We start from the raw sequence: 23,585 nt of genomic DNA on the forward strand, positions 1-23,585 counted from the left end.
CCTTTATTGATGGCATTCAGTTTCATTCCCTCGATGTCTACTTCATATATATGTTAAACAACTAGATATGTGAATTTCAGATTTGTGATTTCATTCTAGGGACAAGAGACATTGACAACCATCTAAAGGATTATGTAAAACCTCAGGCAATAAATTTAAAGTATGAATAATTTGAATGGTTGTGTTTTTAGTATTGTTTCTACTCTCACACAGATTAATGCTAAAACCACTTACATAAATTGTGATTGAAAAGTTTTACAGACACTGTTGACAATATCTAATTCAGAAATTATTACTGAGAGAGAGAGAGAGAGAGAGGGAGAGGGAGAGAGGGAGAGAGGGAGAGAGGGAGAGAAAGAACAATATATAGAAATTTACACAAAATGCAGGCTTATCCACTATGAGATTTGTACATAATCAAGGATCTTTCAGTTCTGAGTAGTCAAAAGAAATTTTATTTTCAAAGTTTGTAATGTTAGATGATAAATGTTTGCCATACCTTTGTCAGCCAAACTGAAAATTCACAGTTCAGTGCTTTCTATTAAGAAGTATATCCAGCTGTGCAAATACTTGTTCCAACAATTCATTTGGAAGTATCAAAATTTTTAGTCTCATCTCACCAGTTAGCAACTAGCAGTGAATGTAAGTTAGTAAAAAAAAATGTAGTTTTAGTTCTTTTTAAATCAACATTTAAGTCAAATTCATTTCTGGCTTACTGCTTATCTGATGCAATTACTGCAAATTAAATTCTTCCTTGTAGATAAAGAGTGCCACTGCTAAGAATGTTGAAAAACCTGCAAGCTGAGAAGTAAACCAAATTCCCTTTGTTCAATTTTGAGAAAATCCATTATTTTGACAATTCTAAAGATTTAGTTAGATATGAAGCTTTCCTTCACATCATCATCATCATCATCATCGTTTAACGTCCGCTTTCCATGCTAGCATGGGTTGGACGATTTGACTGAGGACTGGTGAAACCGGATGGCAACACCAGGCTCCAATCTAATTTGGTAGAGTTTCTACAGCTGGATGCCCTTCCTAACGCCAACCACTCAGAGAGTGTAGTGGGTGCTTTTACGTGTCACCCGCACGAAAACGGCCACGCTCGAAATGGTGTCTTTTATGTGCCACCCACACAAGCCAGTCCAGGGGCACTGGCAACGATCTCACTCGAAAATCCTACGGGAGCCAGTCAGGCGGTACTGGCAACGGCCACGCTCAAAATGGTGCATCTCATGTGCCACCCGCACAGGAGCCAGTCCAGGGGCACTGGCAACGATCTTACTTGGCTTGCCGGGTCTTCTCACGCACAGCACATTTCCAAAGGTCTCGGTCAGTAGTCATTGCCTCGGTGAGGCCCAATGTACGAAGGTCTTGCCTCACCACCTCAGCCCAGGTCTTCCTGGGCCTACCTCTTCCACGGGTTCCCTCAACTGTTAGGGTGTGGCACTTTTTCACGCAGCTATCCTCATCCATTCTCACCACATGTCCATACCAGCGCAATCGTCTCTCTTGCACACCACAACTGATGCTTCTAATGTTCAGCTTTTCTCTCAAGACATCATCAAATTAACTCAGTTTTTGTCATATTTGTAATATATTTTTCCTAACAGTAGTAATATAAATGTGGACAAAGCTCATTAACTTATCTTTTTCTTGAGTTTTTCTTTTCAGCCTGTGATAGTTGATGAAAATTATTTTGATTTAGGAATAGAAATTAAAAATAAAATGGAGCCCTGGAGTTTATGTGAAAGGATGAAAAGTTTTAAAAGGAGAGGGAAAAAAAAAGTTAAGATTTATTTGTAGGTTAAAATATTTTTCATTAACTCTACCTAGTGGTCATTATCGGTTTAACCCTTTAGCATTCAGATTATCCTGTCAAATGTAATATTGAGTTATTCATATTGTTTGAATTTATTATGCATTAACTCGTAGCTTTCAGATTTTGATGATGTGATTGTTTATATTTACACAATGACCTAATAGGATAGGTGTGAGAAGCCAAATCTGGCCAGTGAACATAAAACGGGTAGAACATTTTGGCCGGATATGACCGGTTTAAATGCTAAAAGGTTAAGTTTCATTTTTCCTCACTGACTTTGATTGCATAGTCTTAATCTGATTAGTCAATCTCTCTCTATTGATCCCTTTCTTTTAATATTCAATTTGTGAGGCTTAACTTTCCAAGATCTACCTTTAAACCTCCCTTAATTCTTCTCTTTCAGTGGTACTGGTTATTTCTGTTTCTGGGTTAAAATTCTTCTTCTCACAATAACATTGTATTAATATTGATGCAGTAGAGTTTGAGATTGGTTTTGATTCCTGAATTATTATCTTCATTTACATCATTAATATGAAACATACATTCATTAGATCAAATATTATTACTGTATAACCATTGTACTGTGTACACGAGCAAGGCATATAACACTAATTGCGTAAGTCTCTCTAGTTGACAAAGTAGTTCCGCTCCTATAATGTAGTTAAATGGTTATTTGTAGTATTGTAAAATTGTGGGGGGAAAAAAGACAAATTTTGGTTTCTACTCTATTAAATGTTTAACAAAGAAGTTTTAATTTCTTTTAACCCTTTCGTTACTGTATTTATTTTGAGATGCTCTGTGTTTCTTTTAATTAATTTTAAATATAACAAAGAATTTAGTAAAATAACTTAATTATCATTAAGCTAGTATTAGGAACATAAATTGTGACTAAGATTTGGTGGAAGATTTTAATTCAAAACTTATGCAAACAAAATATTTGTACTCAGAGCCAGAGCTGGTTTCAGCTGGGTTGGTAGCTGCTACAAATCTTTTTTTAAATGCCATTAAAGCCAATTTTGCATTTCCTTATCTCTGGGTTTCAGTAAAATAATGCCAGTAAAATACTGGTGTCAGTTGAATTAACTTAGAAAAACAACTTTGTATGTTGTTGAAAGACATTCTAATTTTCATGTATCTTCTGAAAATTATCTCTACTGTAATCTGAAGAGTTTAGTTCTCATTAATGCTGCATATATGTCATTCCAGTGAGTGGTCTGTTTCAGATTAAATAATAGAGATTTGACTTAGTGAAAATAAACTGTGTTGAGTATCTAAATTGATCTTGGAGGTAGAAATGCACTTCATATACTGCCTGATTACAATGTTAAAATATTCCTAGTCATTAATGCACAAATATAAACCTTCATATTATAGAAGGAGATGAAATCCAGTTAGTTGTTAAGATAACAAAATGTAACATTTTCTTTTCTTACAGTCAGTGTAAAAAGTATATAGTAAGAAACAAGACACCTGTTTATTTCAACTATTCTTTATAATACACACAAATACTCCCACTCACACACTAGTTGGTTTTATCTGGATATAGCTCCTAAGTCAAAGCAAGCAGGAAATGCTTCTTTCTTGTTTGGCAATGTAATATACCACTCATAATTCATGACATTCTATAGTCACTAAGTATGGTGTCTATGTAGTGTGCATGAAGGTACTTTTCTTAATTATATGCTTGCTCTTCTGCTTTACCTGTTTGAAATAGTTCTTATTAAGTAGCTGTCATCTAATACTTGTGTGGATGGTCCCTATCTTTTTAAAAAAATAGCTATTTTTACAGTGCATGTTAGAAGATGTTTCCAACTAATATAATGAAGTTAAGCAAATTTTCAAAATATTTTATAACTTCTAAACTTTATTTTATAAATAAAACTAACTTTAAAATAGTAAGTTAATTTTTTTTATTCCCTTACTTTCATACTTTTCTCAGTTTATTATCAGTAATTATTTATTTAACTCTTATATCATTTTTACATAGTTGCATATATTTTGTGAACAATTGTGTTTTGGTTTCCAAGAACCAGTTGCAGGTTCATAGAGTGTGTTGGGCATGATGTTTGCTTCTATTTTCATACTACTGCATTGAAAATAGAGAATAGTTGAGGCACATTTATTACTTTCATTGTTACCAAAATAGAATTTAGTGTAAGGATCTTTATATCTTGCTGTAATATGACAGCATGGTAGCTTAGGAGTGTTAGATCCACAGAATTCAGTTTCATTCCATACTACAGACAGTGCACTTATCACTTAACTGAAAAGTAAGTACTGATTCTACAAATTTGAAGAAGCACCCAGCCAATGCTTATATACTGGAAAAGAAAATTAATGAAAGATTGTAGAATGTTAAAAAATTGTTCATGAAATTTTTAGCAAGATAATGGACAATAAATGGCTGAAAATATTGTCACTTTGTGTTAGGATGCTTAATTAGAAATTTTAATATGACATACTATGCAATGCTGTTATTTCTGAGATAGAATTTTGAAAATATCAAAGCCACTTTGAATTTATTCCTAGGGTCTCAGCTATGTGTTTGTTATTTTCATGCCTGTTTTTAGATGCCCTAAAAGAATGTTACTAATTTCCCATTGCAATTAAAACATTGCTGGGCAAGTTTTTTGGTTTTCATTTTGACTTTATCTCAAGCATTTAACATATACTTCTATATAATGGACTTTATTAAAATTATGTAAACTATAACTGGCAGTACTCCAGCTTGGTCACAGCCGTTTGCTCATTTCTTGCAGATATTTCAGCATTTCTCACTTCTGGAGCAATAATGTGTAGTAGAGGATTTTATTTGCAGCAATAACATTAAATTAAAATATTAGGTTAAAACTAAAAATAAAAGAAAATCAAGATATAACAAAATAAATTTTTTTTAGGTATAATTAATTTTCTTTACAATAATATTACTGTATTTCATTCAGCTGTAGAGCAGATAATTTAAAGCATCTCAACATTTGGATTTTGTCATGAACTTGGCAATATGTAATAGCCATTCCAAAGTAGCCATGTTATACAACTGGAATATACAACTGGAATGCTTTTGTTCTCTAATTGTAAGTGACCTTTTACGTAAGGTTAACTATCTTTTAATGGGAACAACTAAATGAAATTGCTTCTTATAAAAAAAATTCAAACAAACAGAACAAAACAAATAAAGCTTATAATGTTCATATTGCAGACTTGCATTCTGGCTTCTTGCCAAGTTCCTCTACACCAATTTTGGTCAATAATCTTACCTTACACTTTTCAGCCCAAGTATCTCTGTTGGCAGTACCGTAACTGCAAAAATCAACGTATTTCTTACTTTTGTCTCCAACTATATTTTCTGTACTATAGCTTTACTGTTTACTTCTTATTTGTAATGCCTATAGTTGCCAAATGTAACGAAGTCTCCTCTGTCTCTATGCAAAGTAACTGGACATCGTTACCATCTAACTATCATCTTCAAAGTCTACTTCATCATGTTAAGATGCTTCATTACTACAGATTCATAGTATTTAAGATGAGATGTTAAAAAATACAACTGTGTGAGACATTTGAACCAGAATGTTAAATTCTGGATTTGTCTGAAAAAAAACCTGTTTATATTCTTTTAATGACATATTTCAAAGAGAGTTAAAATTGAGTAGCCAAGATATAATTGTGAAGTGTCGCTGTAATGACGTTCAATGAAAAGAAAGAGATCTTCAATACAGGCATCACCCTTGTTACAGAAGCAATGTACTCCTGAAAATCTTGCCCTATTGTGGAATTTTGTTATGTGAAATCTATTTCCCATTGATTTCTATGTTCATCAAATTCCTTGTAACTTGGAAGCTGATAATAAATGAGTTTCATATTACAGAATTGCAAGTTCCAAGATTTTCTGGAACACACTTTTTTTCAATGATGCAGTGGATCTCTGTTTATTAAACGGAGAATAAGGAAAATGGGATATTCTCAATAGAATTACAGAGGGTTCAATTGCAGAAATTGTTGTAGAGAGAAAGCAATTAAAAACATGGACAGGGACAGCTTTAGACTTTTTAAGAATAGCTGTAAGTTTCAAGTTGAGTTTGGTATTACCATTAGTCATTCGCTTAGCATATGACATGTTGTTTAGTTCCAGTCAGCTCTCAATGTGGAAACCTGTGAGACATATGTAGTAAAATAGCAGTTATGCCAGCATGGAAAGCGGACGTTAATTAATGATGGTGATGATGAGGTGCAAATACAGATTCATTGTTTTAGGCAGATGCTCTTAATATTTTTAAATTAAAAAAAAAAAAAATTATTAGGTTAGTCTGGATGAAGACTATGTGATACTGTTGAGACTAATATGGTTAATGAATGGTTGTAAGTTGATGGCTGCTAAGGGAATTCTACAAGCACTTAATGTCCTGAGAAGGGAGGAATGATGTTGGAGTGTATATGGCATCTGAGTGGGAGATACAATATGAGCAACAAGTTGAGAATGAATTGGGAATCTCTGGTTGAAGGGGTACAAACCAGCTAGCTGAGGAGCAGAGGCCACCATTGTAATAGTGGGAATGGTAATGAGAGCCAGCATATCTGCAGGCCAGCATACTGGTGACTTCATCTAAATAAGTTGATTGAATTTTCTATGAATGATGTCTGCTAGCAGTACCATCCCTGTTGTAAGGACAATATTCTGTATAGGTTTAGTAATTATTGGGAGCCAAAGTATTTTTTGACCCTGAAGAGAAAAAAACAGCCTGTGTAATGCAGACTTTGCTATGTTTAGAATATGTTATCACCAAGAGAAAGGTCAGCATTTGTTGTAACTTTGAGGTGATCTGGTTGCATGTTGGTGATGTTTAAGGGAAAGGGTAAGATTTTTTTTTATATGTGTAGTTAGTTATTTTGTCTTGTGCTGTTGAAGGAAACAAAATTGGTATGGTCCTGTTTGCTGATGTTAAATACAAAATCAGTTTTCACCTAATGTGGTATTTAGATGCATGGCACAATGTACTGCCACCCTTCCCTTCCAAAACAAAGGGAAGAATTGATCTCTAGGTTTTTTTGCCTGACCCATATACAACAAGAGGGTATTACATAATGCAGCACTAAGGCACATGAAAACATGTGGATGCCAGGTCAAGCAACAGTGCATCAACAGTGTCAAAAGCAACTCAGAAAGTGAGAGAGAGAGAGAAGCTTGAGTTAAACAGCATCAAATGAACAAGAGTGGGGAATATTGAGAGACATAGTAAGAGAAGCAGGTGGCAGATAATTACTCTATTCACATTAGCAACTAATATCTGGGAAATTGATTAAGCAATCTATAAATTCAATAGTTACTGGTTGATGGAAGTTCATTTGTTTGTCTTTCTTTTTTTCCCCCTTTTTTTAATAGCACATTTCCTTATGATATCCAGTGAAGGGTTTAAGTTTTCAAAATATGCAATAATAATAATCAGTCATTTAGTGCCATTGCTTGGCTCATGGGTGTCCCCTTAAAATACCAAATATGTTTTCTATATTAATACTATGTATGTATCTATGTATATATGCGTGTACATATGTGATATAAAAAGAAAATATATTGATAGAAAATTTGCTCTGCTTTATGATTGTACAAGAAGATATTATTCTTAGTAAGTGGTTTAATAACACTATTAATCAATTGCTACAAAGGCTTCCTGTGACAAATATTATCATCAAGTGGCATTCTAGCTGTAATCATCCTGTTCACTTTTCTGGCATATCACCAGGACTGAATTATTCAGTGTATTCATCCATTTTTAACTAATACAGTGAGGTGATGTTTCTAGCTTGTTGTGTGACTGAAAGACCACCTAGACATGCAAAGAACATATAATGGTTCCTTACAGTTTCCACCTACCAAGTTCACAGAAAAAGCATTGGTTAGTCTTGAGCTATTGTAGAAAATACTTCACCATAATGCAATGCAGTAAGACCAAACTTGAAATGTGGTTGCAGATTTTTTGAACCATTCAGCCATGTCTGTGTGCGCATATATATATATATATATATATATATATATATATATACACACACATACATATATATATATAGCTACCACCAGTATATCAGCTGTTTACAAGTACATAAATTGATACAAATACATGCATGCGCGCACACACACACACACACACACACACACTCACACACTGTCTTGAAGAAAACAAACATACTGACCATAGAAATGTTATCAAGTTATATAAGCTTGCAAATACTAAGATATATATATATGTTAAACTTAGATGTAGAAGTTTGAAGAGCCACAACCTTTTTTTTTTTAACCAAATCCATCTGTCATTGAAATTAGTAGACTGTACAACATGTATAAGAAAAAGGCAATGCTATATAGCAGTGAATCATAGATATATATTAGTATTTAGATAGGAAGGAACTGAGTGTGATGTGGAATGTTAACTTATGTAATAATGTCAGTACAAGTGATTTGAGGAAGTCATTAATCATAAAAGATATTGGTATGAGTGACAACATTGTTAACCTGAACATGTAATGTATATAAAAGATACATAGTAAGTGAATTTGTCATGAGTTTTTTTTTTACTATTTTACTTGTTTCAGTCTTTTGACTGTGGCCATGCTGGAGCACCGCCTTTAGTCGAGCAAATCGACCCCAGGACTTATTCTTTGGAAGCCTAGTACTTATTCTATTGGTCTCTTTTGCCGAACCGCTAAGTTACGGGGACATAAACACACCAGCATCGGTTGTCAAGCAATGTTAGGGGGACAAACACAGACACACAAACACACACACATATATATATATATATATATATATATATATATATATATATATATATACACACACATATATACGACGGGCTTCTTTCAGTTTCCATCTACCAAATCCACTCACATGGCTTTGGTCGGCCCGAGGCTATAGTAGAAGACACTCGCCCAAGATGCCACGCAGTGGGACTGAACCCGGGACCATGTGGTTGGTAAGCAAGCTACTTACCACACAGCCACTCCTACGCCTATGTTATGAGTTTGTATTGGAAAATGTGTGGATAAAATGCTCAAGGAGAGGTGTTAGGACAAATCTGTGAACATTGAGTTTCATGGAGGTGTTTAAAAGTGCTGTATTGCATGCAGACCTATTGAAAGAATGTCAGCATAGAAAAATAGTGACTGGCTCCGCCTTTTCTTTAAGCTCTCTTATTATCACTAACTGGTAAATAAATACTTTCTTCATATATACATTTGTAGGAAATTAAAAGGTTATTGCAGAGAGAGTAGAATGCAATAATGGATTATTGATAAATTTTACTTTTATTTCTTATATACCTGTAGAGAGTACACCTTTTCAATCTTGTTGGTAGAATAGTGCAATGTCAATTAAACAGCATATAATTTGTGATTGTAGATTTAAAATAGGACAAAGTTCATTCAGTTAAGTATATAACAGGTCATAACTTACAACCTTAATCAAGGTAGTGTTTAAAAAAAATGTGTTTGTAAGCATGTACAAATGTAAGTTTGTTAGATAACTTGTAGTGTAAAAAAAAAAAAAAAGTCTTTTGGAGCATATATATAATTTCAAGAATACTCTGTTGGAAATAGTATTTATAAATGTTCAGTTTTGTTTGTAAAATTAAAATGTTTACAGGTAGATTATTCTTTTACTTGTTTCATTCATTTGATTGCGGCCATGCAGGAGCACCACCTTTAGTCGAACCAATTGACCCTCGGACTTATTCTTTGTAAACCTAGTACTTTTTCTATTGGTCTCTATTGCTGAACCGCTAAGTTTTGGGGATGTAAACACACCAACATTGGTAGTCAAGTGATGGTGGAGGTACAAACACAGACACAAATACATACACACACACGCACACACACACACACACACACACACACATATATATATATATATATATATATATATATATATATATATATATATATATATATACACACAAGAATAAGGGCAGGGAATCGTCAATAAATAATAGAATTAATAATTAACAATTTTGCCAAGTAGTTCAGTATGAAAAACCTTTATCGGTAAAACCATTTATCATCATAAATATACAGGGATTAGCATTGAGTTGCTTCTCCAACATACTGAAAATTCAGAAATAGCAGTCAAAGAACTACTGATTCTAAAACTACAAATTTTTCTCTAAACGGATGGCGATATTTGTGGCACACATAGAACAAGGTTTTTTGTTCTATGTGTGCCACAAATATCGCCATCCGTTTAGAGAAAAATTTGTAGTTTTAGAATCAGTAGTTCTTTGACTGCTATTTCTGAATTTTCAGTATGTTGGAGAAGCAACTCAATGCTAATCCCTGTATATTTATGATTATATATATATAAATGATGGACTTCTTTAAATTTCTGTCTACCAAATCCACTCTTAAGGCTTTGGTTGGCCCGAGGTTATAGTAGAAGACACTTCCCCAAGATGCCATGCAGTTGGACTGAACCTGGAACCATGTGGTTGGGAAGCAAGCTTCTTACTACACAGCCATGCCTGTGCCTACATATAAATTTTTGTACATTTATTTATTCATTTTTTTCTTTCACCTGTTTCAGCTCAAGAGCTGCAGCCATGCCTAGTAAAAATAGAGATAGATAACATTTTAAATTGATAGAAATTCTTCTGTAGAGGCTTATTCAAAGCCAACATTAACTGCTAGTATAAGCCAAACCTGATAGTAAAGTAAACGAGACAGCTTAGCAATGGCTGCTAGTGACAGCAAAGTGAAGGAGAGAGAAACAATGTGTGTTGTCTTCAAATAGTCAATAAATGGCTCACAGACTGCTAGTCTCCATTTAGTCAAAATAATGTACATAAGCCAAAAAGTGGCTCATAGACTCATCATTATTTAACATTTACTCTCCATACTGGCAAGGGTTTGACTGAAAACTGGTAAGCCCCGGTGGGGGACCAAGTTCCAATCTGATTTGGCATGGTTTCTATGGCTGGATGTTCTTCCTAATGCCAACCACTCCAAGAGTGTAGTGGGTGCTTTTTACGTGCCACTGGCATGGGTGCCATTAACCTGACACCAGCATTGGTCATGACTATGGTCTCACTTGGCTTGACAGGTCTACACAAGCACAATATATCGCCAGTCACTGCCCCCATGAGGCCCAATGCTTGAACAGTGCTTTTTATGTACCAGTTAAATGGCACTGGCATCAGTCACAACTATGATTTCACTTGGTTTGACAGGTCTTCACAAGCACAGCATATTGCCCAACAATTAAAGAGTGCTTTTAACGGGCCAGTTACGTGACATTGAGATCAGCCACAACTACGAACCTCACTTGGCTTGATGTCACTAGTGATGTCACCAGTGACATCAAACCAAGTGAGATTGTAGTTGTGGCGGATGCCTGTGTCATGTAACTGGTCCATTAGCTAAAATAATCTGTGATAGTGATAAAACTTTGTTGTTTGCATAAGGTTGTACATATTCTTCTAACACAAGCAATTTATATCTGAGCTAATGGGTTTATAGTTAAAGCTGTTATAAATATGATATTTTGATAACAGATTGTAAATGGCTTCTCATTTTACTTTTTTTAAATAGATGTCTCAGCTGATTAGGTTACTATTTTTCATATAGTATCATCTTATTGGGAGACATGTGGCTCTCTTCATTGGACTTCTTGTCTTTGCTTTCAAATTTGTCAATGAATATGATTGAAATGAAGGAACTAGGTGATGTGTGCCAATTGGCTAAGAACAAATAAATCTCTTCACATTCTCATGAAGTTAATTCCTTTCTCACAGTCTGTAAAGATTTCAGACATCTTCTAGGCTAGAGATTCTCAACTGGGGTCCATATGACCCTTTGGGGTTCATATAAGCTTTTGTTAAAATTTATGAGCAATAATTTGTTTGCACTTCTACAATACACAGGTATTTTAACTATTTTTTAAATACTATTCCTAATAATATTTAATATAAAAATATAATAGCCTTTTTTTTTTTAACATAGGGTCTGGTAGAGTAAACTAGGAATCAAAGGTTAAAAAAATGGTTGAGAACCATTGTACAAGTCTATTGCCTTGTTTTCTTTGAAAACCATTTTAGAAACATGTTTTAGTCTTCATTGTGCCAAGAATTGTAAATGGTCAAATATCTGATTGATTCAGATGCCATTTGAAAATGGTTTTTTTATAAATTCATTTTGAATAAAGATGATTAAATTTCATAAAAGTTACTTTATAGAAAATAGATTTTCTGTTAAATGTTTATTAAAAAAAATGAAGCATTTCCTGTTACGTGTTCATTAAATAAAGAGGAAATCATTTGTAACAAATCTTCCTTATGTTTTATTTACAGCTTCAATACAATCAAGCTATTTTTACTAATACAGTGTTGATGGGTTTAGTAATGGTTCTATAAAAATAATAATAATGATAATAATAATAATGTTTATAGTTTCAAATTTTGGGATTACGCCAGTGAGTTTGGTAGAGGGGTTAAATCTTTTACATTAACCCCAGTGATCAACTGGTACTTTATCAACCCCAAAAGGATTACAGGTGGAATTTGAACTTGGAACATAAAGACAGACAAAATGCTGCTATACAGCATTATTTTGCCTGCTATGCTATAAAGAATCCGCCTGCTCACTATTGTAATAATATTGACGATAATATATATGAACTAGCAGTATAACCCGATGTTGTCCGGGTGCGACTTATTACGCTATCTACGATAAGTCTTGCTAGGTGCAAATCAACTAAAAAAGAAAGCGTTGCAACGAAAAAACCCTTATGATGTAAATATGTTCATAATTCAAAAGACGATGAAATTAATAGGGAAAGTCTGAAGGCTGTTTTGCGTAACATTATTAAGCGTACGTAAATTTCATCCGTCTAATTGGCTATAGAAATGCTTGTGCAAAACAACTTTTTGTGCTGCCCTGATTATACATAGCAGGGTAATCCCTTTTCGCAGGAGCTAGGATGGCAATTAGAATGTTTCATGTTTATTGTGCAAGCTATATGCCAGAAATATGTCCCAGAGCACAAGGCCAAAACAAATAGGAACAAGAAGTCTGGGTTATAAAAAACATTGTCAAACCCAAAGGCCTTCTTTCATTATGTGAAAGAAACAGCCTCAGTACGCTGCAAGATAGGACCCCTCTTCGAAAAGGATGGCTCCCTCACTGACAGTCCAACTAGGATCAGTGAGGTACTGAATGACCAGTTCAAAAGTGTCTTCACCACTCCGTTGGAACACAGACAAGTGAACGAACCAGTGGACTTCTTTGCCACCTCCCCTATAACCAGCGAGGCAGTTACGATGGAATACATCAACATTAGCGAAGAAGATGTACTACTAGCTATACATGAAGTGGACACAAACTCAACTGTTGGTCCTGATGGTTTCTCAGCAATCCTCCTCAAATCGTGTAAGCATGCCCTGGCAAAACCCCTCCAGATTCTCTTCCAGAGCTTTCCTGCAAATGGCAGACTGCCAAGCAAGCTGAAGGAGGGAATCATATTCGCAATCCATAAAGTGGGAAGCAGAGCAGATGCCAAAAACTATAGGCCTATCTCTCTGACTTCACACATCAGCAAAGTCATGGAACGGATAGTCAGAGGAAAACTAATCACATTCCTTGAAGAAAATAACTTGCTGAGTGATACCCAGCATGGCTTTCGACCAGGTAGGAGCTGCCTGACCCAGCTCTTACAACATTATGACTGGGTTTCAACAGCTCAAATGTGGACGTAATATACCTTGATTTTGCAAAAGCTTTTGACAAAGTGGATCATGGTATGGTATGCCACAAACTGTGTGATCTTGGCATAGCTGGAAAACTTGGAGAGTGGTTACATGACTTTCTGAAAGATAGAAGTCAGGCAATAGTGGCTAATGGAGCCACCTCTATGAAACACAAATAGTGAGCAGTGTTCCACAGGGCACTGTCTTGGGACCACTGCTTTTTATAGTGGCCCTCTCAGATATGCCCTCAAGTGCCTGGATAGCCACCCTTGCAAGCTACGCAGACGATACAAAAGTCTCACAGAAAATACAGAACCCCAGCGATGTTGCACATCTGCAGCAGAAGTTGGACTCGATTTACAGATGGGCTGAGGATAATAATATGCAGTTTAATGCTGAAAAATTCCAAGCCTTGTGCTGCCAGCATCCGAAACTGAATATGAAACTTACAGGGTACACTGGTCCACAGGGGATTACATATATATTTATATACGCATATATATTTATATATTCATATATTCATATATATTTATATATGCATATATACATATATATATATGGATATATACATATATATGCATATATATTTATATATGCATATATACATTTATATATGCATATATGCATGTATAAATATGCATATATACATGCATATATATATGCATATATAGTTCATCCTCATCATTTAAGGTCGTTACATGATAGCATGGGTTGTATAGAGAGACTTTATATTATGTATGTTTGTGTGTATATACATATACACATACACACACATAATTTATATACTGAGATATTACATATTTGTGCCAGCGCAACATAAGCTGGAGCAGACCAGTAGGGGTAACTGATGCAGCTGGCAGCATATCATCATATTGAGCTAGATGCCATGATGCAGAGCAAACACTATATACAGCATTTTAGGGACTGGACACAACAAATTAGACAGTTACGGCAAAATCTGAAGATCTCTTCAGTTATTTTGTGAATCTCCTGCATTCTTATACACCTCCGGTTGTCTTGTCACTGAGAATATTGTGTGAGAACAAGTAGCTTCATGTATACAGGTATTGTGTAGGCTGAAACCCTTGTAATTTCACGATGGCATCCCCTGTTCAAGTGCTGCGTGGTTGATGTCACCATTTTCATTAATCATCAATTAACGAACATAACTTTAGGTGCCTTCCTCTTCTGTTTTATTTCTCTCTTATTTTATTCTTTTTCAGCAGTTGTATGGTTATCTTCAGATTTGACAGATGACCTTATCATATGTGTGTGCGCGTGCTAATAATTTTCAGTGTATGTGCATATGTGCACACACACACACACACACGCACATGCATACACACACACACACATACATACACACACACTGTGTGTGTGTGTGAATTTTTCACTATACATGTAATTTCATGTGTTGCTTTTTGTATGTGTATGTTTTGCAAGGTGAATGAAGTATCTAAACTTTAGTTAGATACTTATTAGAATGCCATCATTTCACTCTCTCTACCTCTATCTATTTGTTTCCCTTTCTCTCTCTAATTTTCTGTTTCTTTTTCTTTTATTTATTCTTCTTTTCCCCTTTTTTTCCTTTCTTCCCCGCCCCCACTTATTATTCTCAGATTTTTTCCTTTTCTTTCTGTAACTAACTTGTATAAGCATACACCAGGAAATTTTGTGCACGTGCGTGTATATGCATTTGTATATATTTATGTTTTGTTTGTATATCTATATATATATATATATATATATATATATATATATATATATATATATATATATGTAGCCATGTACCTACGTCTGTATGTTTAGTATATGTACGTATATTATAGATTGTTTGGTATGTGTATATATTGTTAAATGTATATGTAATTTAGCGTGAATAGTTTTTTTTTTAATGGATATATCTTTTAATTTATTATTTCTTCAGTTAATTATTTATCCTGGGTATTCAGGCTTTTTTCCTTTGTTATAAGTTATTTTTGATTTAAGATTTTCTTCGATTTTTATAATAATATGATTTTAAACCGCAATTTGTTATTTCATGCAACCGGTGATTGAAAAGACCGTTAGTTGAAAGGACCAGTGAAACAAAACCATTTTCAAATGTGTATCTATCAAAGTAATTGTATTTCTGCATATAACTTTATGTAGCTCCATTCTAAACAAAACTGTCCGATGAACGGGAATATGAAACTCTGAGTAACAGTTTTTGTGATATTTTTGCTGCTTTTTAATAAAGTATATAGAGATATAGATGCACACAGACCCACTTGCATGCATAATAAACATATATGAACACATAAAAACAGGTATATATTTTTTCATCTCATATAAAGATATATTTATACACATTTATAGGCGCAGGAATGGCTGTGTGGTAACATGGTTCCGGGTTCATTCCCACTGCGTGGTATCTTGGGCAAGTGTCTTCTACTATAGCCTCAGGCCGACCAAAGCTTTGTGAGTGGATTTGGTAGACGGAAACTGAAAGAAGCCTGTCGTATATATACATATATATATATATATATATATATGTGTCTGTGTATATGTTTGTGTGTCTGTGTTTGTCCCCCCAACGTCGCTTGACAACCGATGGTGGTGTGTTTACGTCCCTGTAACTTAGCGGTTCGGCAAAAGAGACCGATAAAATAAGTACTAGGCTTGCAAAGAATAAGTCCTGGGGTCGATTTGCTCGACTAAAGGCGGTGCTCCAGCATGGCCGCAGTCAAATGACTGAAACAAGTAAATGAGTAAAAGAGTATGTCTCAGAGGTGGAAAGGCACTACTCATGAGCTTATTTGTTGGGCTATCAAATTTGCTGAGAGAAAAGGAGAAATTAACCACAATTATGGATTATCCTCAGACAGAAGATGAGGCTGGAATGCTTACAAAATAGGAAACATCACTAAAGGTATCCAAGGGCCAGGTGGTGGTGTTTGATGAAAATGTCTATAGTCTTGATTCAATTTCAACCACTTTCTTTTTTTTAAAGTTAATAGATTTTATAATATAGCTTTGCTAATACATCTGTGTTGCTTTTTTCAAGCTTGATTTAATAAAGAATATATTTCTCTTGATCTTATACATGTGTGTATCTGTCTGTTATTGTTAGTGCTTTTCTTACATTCAGGTTGGGTAGAGTCCTATTGATAGACACTGCTTGCCCCCACCTGGTGAATTTTATGAATGGTGTCTGTCTCTTGTTTTTATTTCTTTCTTTGAAGAGGGGGTAGGATGCTTGCTGACTGAGCCATTAGCCAAAAGGGCCCTATAAAGGCTGAACCTATTGATGTGGAACAAGACTGGTCCTTGAAGAGAAGGAGGAGCACCTGTTGTAATTGGATACTATAGCTTCCTACAGGTTCTATTGTTCTCATAAGTATCAGTTAGAGAAAAGCTAGTCAAGTCTCGCACCCCAGGTGGTAACTGTAAAGCATCTCCTTAGCTGCTTCTGTGTTATGCCTTTTAGCAGTCATTTATTGACACTACCTACTGCTCTAAAAAAAAAAAAAAGAAAAGGGAGCATTCATCCTCAAATCCTGTTGCACCAACAGTGCACTTCCCATGTCTACAAGCCAATTCCTGTGGTATTGTGTATCAATAGTATTCTTAATGTATTTCAGACTTTGGCAGACAATTTAATTCAAGTGTACAGCTGAGTTTATTTTTTTTTATTTAAAAATTTTTTTCCACATTCATGTCAAAATAATAGAGGAGCTTTAGAAGTTAAGAACTCCAACTGACATTAGATCTTTTTAACACTGATATTATTTTAGGGATTTATTTTTTTATTCTTTTACTTGTTTCAGTCATTTGACTGTGGCCATGCTGGAGCAGCACCTTTAAAGATTTGTTTTTAGTCAAAGAAATTGACTCCAGGGCTTATTCTTTGCAAGCCTTGTACATATCCTATTGGTCTCTTTTGCTGAACCACTAAGTTACAGGGGCATAAACACACCAACATCGGTTTTCAAACGATGGTGAGAGGACAAACACAGACACAAAGACACACTCTCATATATATATATATATATATATATGATGGTCTTCTTTCAGTTTCCGTCTACCAAATCTACTCAAAAGTCTTTGGGCAGTCTGAGGCTATAGTAGAAGATTCTTATGCAAGGTTCTATGCAGTGGGACTGAACCCGGAACCATGTAGTTGGGAAGCAGACTTCTTACCACACAGCCACGTTAAATTATGATTTATAATTTTGCTATAAGCAAGTAACCTTTCTTTGTGGGAGTATAAAGCCCTGCACTTGGTAGGTATTTATTTTATCAACACTGCAGAAATGAAGATAAATTCAACTTCCGTGGAGTTTTGAACTCTGAACATAAAAGGATGTAACTATAGTAAGGCATTTTACCTACTAAACCATTTATGCTGCTATCATCTCTTACTTCATTAATAAAATTAATTTCTTTTGTAACACTTTAATAATAAAGCAGGCTATAAAAACACAAAGGAAACACTTCATTATATAATTTAAAGCCCCTTTTCTTTAAAGATTATTTTTTTTTTTTGTAAAAATGAACGAGTTCATATATTTTCTAATTTCTTTTATACATGGGATTACTCATGGTTTTACTAAATTAAATGTTTTATGCCTGTTTTGCTATGTCAGTATGGCTTGAATAGAATAAATACATATTATAGCATTGTTTTATAATTGGATACTCTTCCTGTTCCTTCCTTACCTGTTTTTCAAGTAATGGATCTTTTATTTCACTCACCTTTGGAAGTGCTTAGCTACAAGATGATTTGTTAACCAGAGATGTTAATAATTATCACCTTGCCTTAATATCATGGGGTGCCTGTAAATGGCTGTCATTGCCATACAAGCAGTGTCATCTGTTTGCAGTCTTCCACAAAACATGTCCAACCATGGGGAAATATTACTTTGGAAGTGAGGATTGGTGACAGGAAGGGTATCTGACTGAAGAAAATCTGCCTCGATGAATTTTGTGAGACCCGTGCTAGCATAGAAAAGTAGATGTTAAAATGATGATGATAATACACACACATGATCTTTCAGTTTCCTTACACCAAATCCACTCACAAGACTTTGGTCAGCCTGGGGCTATGTTAGAAGATACTTGCCCAAGGTGCTGCACACTGGATTGAACCAAAAAGTATGTGGTTGGGATGCAGACTTCTTAATCATATGGTCATGTCTGCATCTAAAGCAAACTTGTTAACCATGACAGCCATATCTGCACCTATAAGAGATCATTTTCAAAATCGCCCAACTACTTTGAATGAAGAGTTTTTATGTTTCCTTAAGTTATATGTTTTTGTTATTTCCTAAATTTTACTCTCAACTTCCATTTTTTTGATGACCAAGCAAACCCAATTGAAAAACTACCCCAAACTTTTTTTTCTTTTGGATAACTTATTCATTTTTAGATCCTAGTAACTTAGTCAAACTTTCTATCTATAAACAACATTCTTGCTCATTTCAATGTTGAAAAGTGCTATTTACTCCTTCAAAACACACACATGCACTTATTTTTTGACATCCTTCATTTCAAAATTGAAATATTATGATTGGCATTATTGTTAAATCCTGTAGTACATGGTTCACCAAACTACGGCCCCCAACGTCAATTTGTCTGGTCCGCCGTCGTATGCTGAAAAGAAAAAAACATGCTTTTATACTGCTTTTTACACTTCTTAGATTACACATGTTGTATGTATACTGAGTCAGTCCCGTTACATGCTATGTATTTCACATGCCATAATAATTACTACAGTACATCATGTGTGCCTCGGGCTAGTCAATTATTAGTGATTACAATTAAAATGGGAATATCTGATGCTGAGGCCTAAGACTGCCTTTGTTTGTTTCTTCACCCATCGTTATGGCTACTAAGAAGAGAAAAGTTGATGATGAATGCTGCATTTTCAATAAAGAATGGGAAGAAATGTACTTCTTTGTGGAAACAAATGACAAGAAAGCTAGTTGCTGTTATGAAAGAATACAATATTTGTTGTCACTACGAAGCAAAACATCTCTCAACATATTCTAAATATTCTGGAAAGTTGCAGTCCGAGAAATTTGAATCTATGAAACGTAGTTTGGAATCTCAAAGGAATTTCTTTACGAAAAAGTTTGTTGAAAATGAATCTATTATTAGTGTAAGTTACAAAATGGTGAATAAGTTGCAAGGAAAACTATTTACTGACAGAAACTTTATAAAAGAGTGCATGATGGAAGCAGCAAATGATTTGTGTCCTGAAAAAGCTAACATGTTTGGCTGTATCAGCCTTTCAACAAGTTCAGTTGTGTGGAGAATAGAAGAATTTGGAGAGAATATACAGTTACAGATACATGAGAGAGCTAAGAAATTTTTGTGGTATTCTCTTGCAATGGATGAGTCTACTGATCTCTCTAGTACGTCACAACTTCTTGTGTTCATTCGTCGTGTTAATTGCAACTTTGAGATTATAGAAGAAATGGCATCCGTTTGCAGTATATATGGAACAACAACTAAAGAAGACATTTTCATAGAGGTGCAGAAAACTTCTGCAAAACTATAACCTTCAGTGGATTCAGCTTCGGTGTGTTACAGTCGATGCAGGAAAAAACATGGCAGGAGTGAGAAAGGATTTGGTAGGACACATCCAGACCATGTTGGAGGAGCTTCAACTTCTGAAAGCTCTGTTTATACACTACATTATACATCAGCAAGCACTCTGGAAAACACTTAGACATTTCTTACATACTAAAACCGGTTACAACTGTGGTGAACTTTATTTGGAATCATGGGCTTAATCACTGACAGTTCCAGGCTTTCCTTGAAGAAATGGATTCTAATTTCTGTGACTTGCCTTACTACACAGAAGTGAGATGGCTCAGTTGCAGTAAAGTCTTGTTTCATTTTTATAAGCTCCGAAGAGAAATAGATCTTTTCCTCACCAAAAAGAATAGAGCTGATCCACAGCTATCAGATCCTTCATGGTTATCAAAGTTGTCATTTTAGTTGATGTCACTTCTTGAATTTAAAACTGCAAGGAAAGAATAACCTTGTCTGTGATCTCTAAAGAATTATTACAGCATTTTGGAGAATGCTATCATTGTTTGAAGCTCAACTTGAAAGAGGAGACTTCTCTCATTTTCAGTGTTTTCAAGAGTTTTGCACAGAAAATGTGGAACATGTTAACCTCGAGATTCAGAAAAAAATTATTCAGGGCTTAAATAAGCATTTTTCTCAAAAATTTTCAGAGTTTGACAGAATTGAGAATGAAATTCTTTTGTTTGAGAATCCCTTTGGCTGTAATCTTGATAACATGCCAACTGAACTACAACTGGAGCTTATTGACTTGCAAGCTAATACCTTGTTGAAAGAGAAGCACAGAGAAGGAATACTCATTGAATTTTAGCGCTGCTTGCCTGCTGTTGAGTTTTCAAAATTGAAAAAATTTGCTTCAGGTTTTGCATCAGTTTTTGGAACAACTTATGTTTGTGAGCAAACTTTTTCAAAAATGTAATGTGTGAAGTCAATACATCGAACAAAGTTCACTGATGAACATCTGAAAGCAATTCTTATGGTTGGCTGCAGCAATCATAAAGCAAATGTTGATGATATTTTGGAAGCAAAACATCAGTTTCACAAATCTCATTAACTTTTGTGCCGCTTACTTTTTATGCAATTCAGCTATGTGCACACTTTTTCTAAAAATTCTTAGTAATATTTTGGTATTATTAAAATATGTTTATTGTTTTTTTTTATTATTTTGTGTATTTTAATGTATTGATAAATAAATAGGATGACTGTCTTTTTTGTGTACATTCAGTGTATTCTTTATTATACTGAACTGAACAAAATATTTATCTGGCCCGCACTTGACATTCTTTTAGCTATGTCTGGCCCACTATGGAAAAAGTTTGGTGACCTCCAACTTGGAAAGTATATTCATACTATTCATACTAAACTCTACACAGAACATTTTCATCACTATCATCTTTTCATTTATATGACCTTCAACAGTTTCATGTATATAAATGCAATTTTGTGTTTATACTATTGATCTGAACTTTTTGTAAATTAAACTTTTCATGGTTTTTCAATAAATACTCATTAAGTTTAGCCCCTAAATCAACTCACGAAGTGATTTCTACTCTGCTGAGAAATTTTTGTTAATGTTTTAATAATACTGATAAATTTTAAGACAAAACTTAAACCAATGGGTATGATTACATCCATGACACTCAAGTGTAATTTACAAACAGATCATTAAATAAAGGAAATGCTTATATATCATTTCCTGCTGTTAGAAATTCCAACTGCAGAAAACAAATGCATATACAGTGCTTTATTGTATTTTTTTTATCCCAACTCATCTCATCCTTTGTAGAAGCCCAGCTTTCATTGCCCTATACATGAATTTTCTATCTCCGTTATCCTTCATGTTTTCAAATTTATTTCAAAATTGTTAGGTTTTGTTAATGTTCCCAGGGAAGTCATTTAACTCTTCCATTTGAAGAAAATAACTTCATGTCTAATTCCTACTAAGGAATTTTTCTAATATCTAGTGTTCTGCTTTTCTAAAGCTTTTGAATAGAAAAGTTAATTCTATGTATATATATATTAATATTTTCAGCTAACCTCACCACTTTTTTTTTTTTTTTTGTATAAAATTGTGAAACTTGAGAAATTTGTAAAGTTGTGGTTTACCAATTCTATTTCATTTGCAAGTTCCTACTTTATTGAAACTTTAATAAAACCTGAATGCTGAACTATTTTCTATTTTAATCTCAATAGAAAACTTCCTGTAATGATTAAAGATCATTTTGTAATATTATTTCTTTCCACATAACACCATAATTTCTCAAATATTTCTGGTTTTGCTAAAAGCATTTGAGTTGGACTGATATTATCATTGTTTTCTTTTTAATTGATTTTCTTTTTTTCATGCTTGCATGAGTTTGCTTGGTTAAATTCATTGAAACAAAACTTTTTGATTTTTGTTATTGTTGTTCATATTTGTCAACAAGCTACAGTAGTTTTATTGTAAGATAACAACAGACAGTTTTGAGTGCCACAGTTTTTTTAATGATGTTCTTTATCTTAAAAAAAATTTCTATTTAAAAACGTTTTTTTGTTAGTTCCATTTTGACTTGTGTTTAGATATTTTCATTATTTTATTGGTCTTTATAAAGCAGTGAGCTGGTGGAATTGTTAGTATGCCAGACAAAATGCTGCTGAGGTTGACTTTACCTTCTATTGTCATCATCCTCCTCCTCCTTTGACATCCAGTTTCCATGCTGGCATGGAGTGGATGGTTTGACCAGAGCTAGAAAGCTGGGAAGCTGCACCAGGATCCAGTTTGATGTTGATTGGTTTCTATGGCTGGATGCCTTTGCTAATTCCAACCACTTTACAGTATGTTCTGAGTGCTTTTAATGTGCCACCAGCACAAGCACTTCTACCTGGCATTGGCACAAGTACTTTTTACGTGGCACCAGCACATGTGGCACTGACACAAGACATGGCAATCAACTCCCCACTTCCCTCAAACACACACACACACACACATACACACACATATAATGAGAAAATTTTGTGTGTGCATGAGTGTCTGTGGGTGTGATTGTTGTTCCTTGTCTTGACATCAGTCAAAATTAGAAATAAATATTTTGTGGGTCTTTACATCTAAATATAAATAGGTGCCATTAAAGGAGTATATTTTGAGTATATTTTGAGTAGCCCTTATAAGGGCTCCATATAAGGAAAAATATTTCAGACATTTGTCCTGTTATGGTTAAATTCTTTGCTTGAGGCAAACCAATAGAAGAAATATTTCAACTAGTGAATACCTTAAATGCCAGAAGAAGCACCAGGATACTATGACCGTCTGGTAATTCAGCAGTGAATAAAAGTTGATAGGGATAAAAATAAACTTTATGGATTTAGTCACAATCTCTTGAGTGCAATGCATTTGTCTGAAATATATGATGTATAAACTTTTTCATGAAAAGAAACAATAAATATGTGAAAATAAAATAATGAGTAATTTGTGAATATAGGCTACAAAA

The 23,585-nt window shown here is 34.3% G+C and overlaps 1 protein-coding gene across 4 annotated transcripts in view; it reads left to right on the forward strand.

The window, feature by feature from the left end:
* Positions 1-23,585, forward strand: part of LOC106867394 (uncharacterized) — a 195,260-nt gene that overhangs the window by 121 nt on the left and 171,554 nt on the right. The window lies entirely within an intron of this gene.

This window comes from Octopus bimaculoides, chromosome 3, assembly GCF_046866305.1.
Source record: "Octopus bimaculoides isolate indiv1 chromosome 3, ASM4686630v1, whole genome shotgun sequence".
In the NCBI taxonomy this organism is placed as follows: Eukaryota; Metazoa; Mollusca; class Cephalopoda; order Octopoda; family Octopodidae; genus Octopus; species Octopus bimaculoides.